This window comes from Cherax quadricarinatus, unplaced genomic scaffold (assembly GCF_038502225.1).
Source record: "Cherax quadricarinatus isolate ZL_2023a unplaced genomic scaffold, ASM3850222v1 Contig4424, whole genome shotgun sequence".
Lineage (NCBI taxonomy): Eukaryota > Metazoa > Arthropoda > Malacostraca > Decapoda > Parastacidae > Cherax > Cherax quadricarinatus.
This window is the reverse complement of record NW_027199450.1, coordinates 13276-19935: the sequence shown is the minus strand read 5'-3', so window position 1 is coordinate 19935 and position 6660 is coordinate 13276.

The window sequence follows — 6660 nt, the reverse complement described above, 5'->3', positions numbered from 1 at the left end:
CAACGCTAAGCAATATCCTTTCTAAATCGACATTTATCGAATTTCAATCCATTGTAGGCGTTCGATTCCTTTTAGAGAGATGTTTGATCTCTTTAGAATTCGGTCACTTTAGTGATACTTGATTTCTTTTGGTGGTGTTCGATCCCCTTAGTTGTGTTCTGTTATTCCTTTAGTAGCGTTGGATTTCTTTGGTGGCTTCTTAATGCAAACCCGACGCGGACTTAGCAATATTAAGGGTTCTCAAATACGGGTTTAGTGTTTTCGTATTAATAATAATGTTATGGAGGGTAGGCTGGATGGCAACTCGGTGTGGAAACAAGGTATACAGATGTTTCCTGACAGGTTCTTGCAAGACGCTCAACCTATGATGGTGAAAGTGAAAGTTATTGTAAAGGGCGATGTGCGGGGCTGTGCGTTTGGGTAGAGGGAGGGGGTAGCCAGGAGTCGGTAGATAAAGGGGTGGAGCAGGTGTCAGTAGAGTCAGGGAAGCAAGTTCCGCAGGGCCATCTCTGGCGCCTGTTCCGGTTCTCGTAAACAGTTCCACGGGGCCATACCCAGACACCATTACATTTCTTTATAGCAGACACAGTTAAAAATGCAGACTTCTGCTTGGCGTCATCTTTTTCTGGAGACATCAAAAGTAACCCAAACATTACCTCAGTAGAAGACGATAATTGAAATCAACAAAATCTTAGACAACGTAAAGTTGTACATTTACCCACATCATTTTCCGACTGCTTCTAGGTGATAAAAGACAGAAAATGGAAAAAGCCAACGATACAAAACGCAGTCAATTCTAATCACAGAATATAAGAAAGATATCAAGAAAAATATGGGAATATTAACGAGAAACGACCTAACCTTTAAGGACCACAACAAAGCCAATGTAGTCAAGGCCAGGAAAATTATAGGTGAATTATGGGAACTCTTCAGATAAGCTACGCCCGTGATGATGATACTCTTCAAAACACTTGTGTTCTCTCGTTTATAATACTCTCATGTTTATAACATCTCACAGCAAAAGGGATGTTAAATATACAGAGATCATTTACTGTTGTCATAGGTTTAGTTAAATATTAAAAATATTAGGACTGCCTCAATCACTCTGGGGATGGGGGGGGGGGGGACTGTTTAGAGAAGATATCACAACGCATACACAGAAAATTACTAGGATGAGAGAGATGAGAGAATATTCTGATTGAACCCATAGAAAAAGCAGAGGTCGTTATAAGCACAGTTGAAGACCCTCATGTCAACATCCTTTGTCCAAGACTTCACTCTTCTTCCCAGAACCATAAAACAGATTCTACTGACGATACCTGAGTAACCAGGTTGTGATGGCTGTGCAGATCATAGGGCTGTACTTAGACATAGCCTTGTTGGTCAGGCAGTCAACGTGAACATCTTATGATCTGACCACAAGCAGGGCTGCGGGAGTTGAAAAACTCGCGATATCAGACACGGGTAAGTCAGAGGTGCAGGTTGGGTAGGATTCTCACAAGAATAAATACTGCAACAATTCTCACGTCCTTGACAGTGATTCACAGCTTCAGCGGAAGCTGGTAATGGCTGTGATACCCTTGTGTAACTTCTCACTTACCTCTCACCGCCACCACTAATTCACCACCACCACCACTAATTCACCACCACCACCACCACTAATTCACCACCACCACCACCACTAATTCACCACCACCACCTCTTAACCCCCATCACCACTTTACCCCTAACGCGCCTTCTTCCTTACATCATACCTAATACAGACCCCACCTTCCTCACCATAGACCCTTTGACATAGACTCCCTGACGCAACATTACTCTTTATACACGAGACGCTTGCCACTTCAGACCCTTTTTTCTCTCTCTCAGACTTGCCCACTCAAGCCTCAGGCACTCCCCCCCCCCCCACACACACACGTACACAAGATCATCCCAGTCATACTAGGCAGGATTTGCAATGACTTAGCAATGACAAACAACATTTCGCCAGCTTCTCGTGAACAAATGTCAGGGTGAACATCACACTTGGAGTGTTTTGTTTTTGTTCAGAAGAGCCGGCAACTGCCAACAGCAACATCAACAGCAGGGAATGTAGCAACAGTAACAAAACCAGCAATAGCAACAACAGCAATAGCAACAACACCAACAACAACACCAGCAATAGCAACAACACCAGCAATAGCAAAAACACCAGCAATAGCAACAACACCAGCAATAGCAACAAAACCAGCAACAGCAACACAAGTATCATCAGCAGGGAACTGTGGCAACAGCGATTCTGATGGTCATCGAATGCTATGTAACATGGTATAGTGGACGAGCTGTCAGGCTTCTGGTTCCTTATCTTTGCTCAGAGCTAGAAGCCGCAGTATTTCTTGGTGTGTGTGTGTATTTTATATATATATATATATATATATATATATATATATATATATATATATATATATATATTATTTTTATTATCACACTGGCCGATTCCCACCAAGGCAGGGTGGCCCGAAAAAGAAAAACTTTCACCATCATTCACTCCATCACTGTCTTGCCAGAAGGGTGCTTTACACTACAGTTTTTAAACTGCAACATTAACACCCCTCCTTCAGAGTGCAGGCACTGTACTTCCCATCTCCAGGACTCAAATCCGGCCTGCCGGTTTCCCTGAACCCCTTCATAAATGTTACTTTGCTCACACTCCAGCAGCACGTCAAGTATTAAAAACCATTTGTCTCCATTCACTCCTATCAAACACGCTCATGCATGCCTGCTGGAAGTCCAAGCCCCTCGCACACAAAACCTCCTTTACCCCCTCCCTCCAACCTTTCCTAGGCCGACCCCTACCCCGCCTTCCTTCCACTACAGACTGATACACTCTTAGTAAGTAAGTTTATTCAGGTATACACAAATACAGTTACATAGAATTATCATACATAGCAGCATATGTGTAGAAGTCATGTCTTACCTGGAGTTTACCTGGAGAGAGTTTCGGGGGTCAACGCCCCCGCGGCCCGGTCTGTGACCAGGCCTCCTGGTGGATCAGCGCCTGATCAACCAGGCTGTTGCTGCTGGCTGCACGCAAACCAACGTACGAGCCACAGCCCGGCTGATCAGGAACTGACTTTAGGTGCTTGTCCAGTGCCAGCTTGAAGACTGCCAGGGGTCTGTTGGTAATCCCCCTTATGTGTGCTGGGAGGCAGTTGAACAGTCTCGGGCCCCTGACACTTATTGTATGGTCTCTTAACGTGCTAGTGACACCCCTGCTTTTCATTGGGGGGATGGTGCATCGTCTGCCAAGTCTTTTGCTTTCGTAGTGAGTGATTTTCGTGTGCAAGTTCGGTACTAGTCCCTCTAGGATTTTCCAGGTGTATATAATCATGTATCTCTCCCTCCTGCGTTCCAGGGAATACAGGTTTAGAAACCTCAAGCGCTCCCAGTAATTGAGGTGTTTTATCTCCGTTATGCGCGCCGTGAAAGTTCTCTGTACATTTTCTAGGTCGGCAATTTCACCTGCCTTGAAAGGTGCTGTTAGAGTGCAGCAATATTCCAGCCTAGATAGAACAAGTGACCTGAAGAGTGTCATCATGGGCTTGGCCTCCCTAGTTTTGAAGGTTCTCATTATCCATCCTGTCATTTTTCTAGCAGATGCGATTGATACAATGTTATGGTCCTTGAAGGTGAGATCCTCCGACATAATCACTCCCAGGTCTTTGACGTTGGTGTTTCGCTCTATTTTGTGGCCAGAATTTGTTTTGTACTCTGATGAAGATTTAATTTCCTCATGTTTACCATATCTGAGTAATTGAAATTTCTCATCGTTGAACTTCATATTGTTTTCTGCAGCCCACTGAAAGATTTGGTTGATGTCCGCCTGGAGCCTTGCAGTGTCTGCAATGGAAGACACTGTCATGCAGATTCGGGTGTCATCCGCAAAGGAAGACACGGTGCTGTGGCTGACATCCTTGTCTATGTCGGATATGAGGATGAGGAACAAGATGGGAGCTAGTACTGTGCCTTGTGGAACAGAGCTTTTCACCGTAGCTGCCTCGGACTTTACTCTGTTGACGACTACTCTCTGTGTTCTGTTAGTGAGGAAATTATAGATCCATCGACCGACTTTTCCTGTTATTCCTTTAGCGCGCATTTTGTGCGCTATTACGCCATGGTCACACTTGTCGAAGGCTTTTGCAAAGTCTGTATATATTACATCTGCATTCTTTTTGTCTTCTAGTGCATTTAGGACCTTGTCGTAGTGATCCAGTAGTTGAGACAGACAGGAGCGACCTGTTCTAAACCCATGTTGCCCTGGGTTGTGTAACTGATGGGTTTCTAGATGGGTGGTGATCTTGCTTCTTAGGACCCTTTCAAAGATTTTTATGATATGGGATGTTAGTGCTATTGGTCTGTAGTTCTTTGCTGTTGCTTTACTGCCCCCTTTGTGGAGTGGGGCTATGTCTGTTGAAGTCATTCTGTTTCGCTCCATTCTCTACATGTCCGAACCACGTCAACAACCCTTCCTCAGCCCTCTGGACAACAGTTTTGGTAATCCCGCACCTCCTCCTAACTTCCAAACTACGAATTCTCTGCATTATATTCACACCACACATTACCCTCAGACATGACATCTCCACTGCCTCCAGCCTTCTCCTCGCTGCAACATTCATCACCCATGCTTCACACCCATATAAGAGCGTTGGTAAAACTATACTCTCATACATTCCTCTCTCTGCCTCCAAGGACAAAGTTCTTTGTCTCCACAGACTCCTAAGTGCACCACTCACTCTTTTCCCCTCATCAATTCTGATTCACCTCATCTTTCATAGACCCATCCGCTGACACGTCCACTCCCAAATATCTGAATACATTCACCTCCTCCATACTCTCTCCCTCCAATCTGATATCCAATCTTTCATCACCTAATCTTTTTGTTATCCTCATAACCTTACTCTTTCCTGTATTCACTTTTAATTTTCTTCTTTTGCATACCCTACCAAATTCATCCACCAATCTCTGCAACTTCTCTTCAGAATCTCCCAAGAGCACAGTGTCATCAGCAAAGAGCAACTGTGACAACTCCCACTTTGTGTGATTCTTTATCATTTAACTCCACGCCTCTTGCCAAGGCCCTCGCATTTACTTCTCTTACAACCCCATCTATAAATATATTAAACAACCACGGTGACATCACACATCCTTGTCTAAGGCCTACTTTTACTGGGAAATAATTTCCCTCTTTCCTACATACTCTAACTTGAGCCTCACTATCCTCGTAAAAACTCTTCACTGCTTTCAGTAACCTACCTCCTATACCATATACCTGCAACATCTGCCACATTGCCCCCCTATCCACCCTGTCATACGCCTTTTCCAAATCCATAAATGCCACAAAGACCTCTTTAGCCTTATCTAAATACTGTTCACTTATATGTTTCACTGTAAACACCTGGTCCACACACCCCCTACCTTTCCTAAAGCCTCCTTGTTAATCTGCTATCCTATTCTCCGTCTTACTCAATTCTTTCAATAATAACTCTACCATACACTTTACCAGGTATACTCAACAGACTTATCCCCCTATAATTTTTGCACTCTCTTTTATCCCCTTTGCCTTTATACAAAGGAACTATGCATGCTCTCTGCCAATCCCTAGGTACCTTACCCTCTTCCATACATTTATTAAATAATTGCACCAACCACTCCAAAAGTATATCCCCACCATATATAATATATATATATATATATATATATATATATATATATATATATATATATATATATATATATATATATATAGTATATATATATATATATATATATATATATATATATATATATATATATATATATATATATATATATATATGTGTGTGTGTGTATATTACTGTAACCCTGAACGAGTAGTATGTCCTCTGATCATAGTAAAACACCTAGCTCTGCTGGGTGTATTCTTGTAGAATTACATTGTCCTGTGGGTTAGAGCGTCATGTGTGATTTTCGCTCACCATGGGGCGGGCCAAAACGACATGGGTTCGAATCCTCGGTTAGTCAGTGTTGTTATTGATTATATATATATATATATATATATATATATATATATATATATATATATATATATATATATATATATATATATATATATATTATATATATAATGTCGTGCCGAATATGTAAATCTGGTCAATTAGCAGGACTCCTTTAAAATTAAGTCCTTCCTAAAAATTTCTCTTGTACGTTTAAAGATATATTTTTTCATTAATGTTAATGTAAAAAAATTTAATTTTGCACCGAAAGAATCTTAGAAAACTTACCTAACCTTATTATAGCAAGAACAATTTATTTTAGCCTAACCCAACTATACATATTTTAGATTTGTTTACAATAATTTAATACTAAACAAACACAGTGAAATATATTTTTTTCGTTAGGTTCAGAATGATTTTGGCGAAATAATTGCATACACAAATTTTCGCTTGTCCTATATGGCAAGATGAGCGTTGTTATTTAAGCCAAGATCGCAAGTTCTGCCTGTTCGGCACGACATATATATATATAATCTCCCACAAGGGAATGGAAAACTTTCGTGCTTTGTCAGGAGCTATGCCATCTTACAAGACTTGCAGAAGATAGGACGAGGGAAAAGATTCCTGGAGTATACATGAAGAGGGTTTC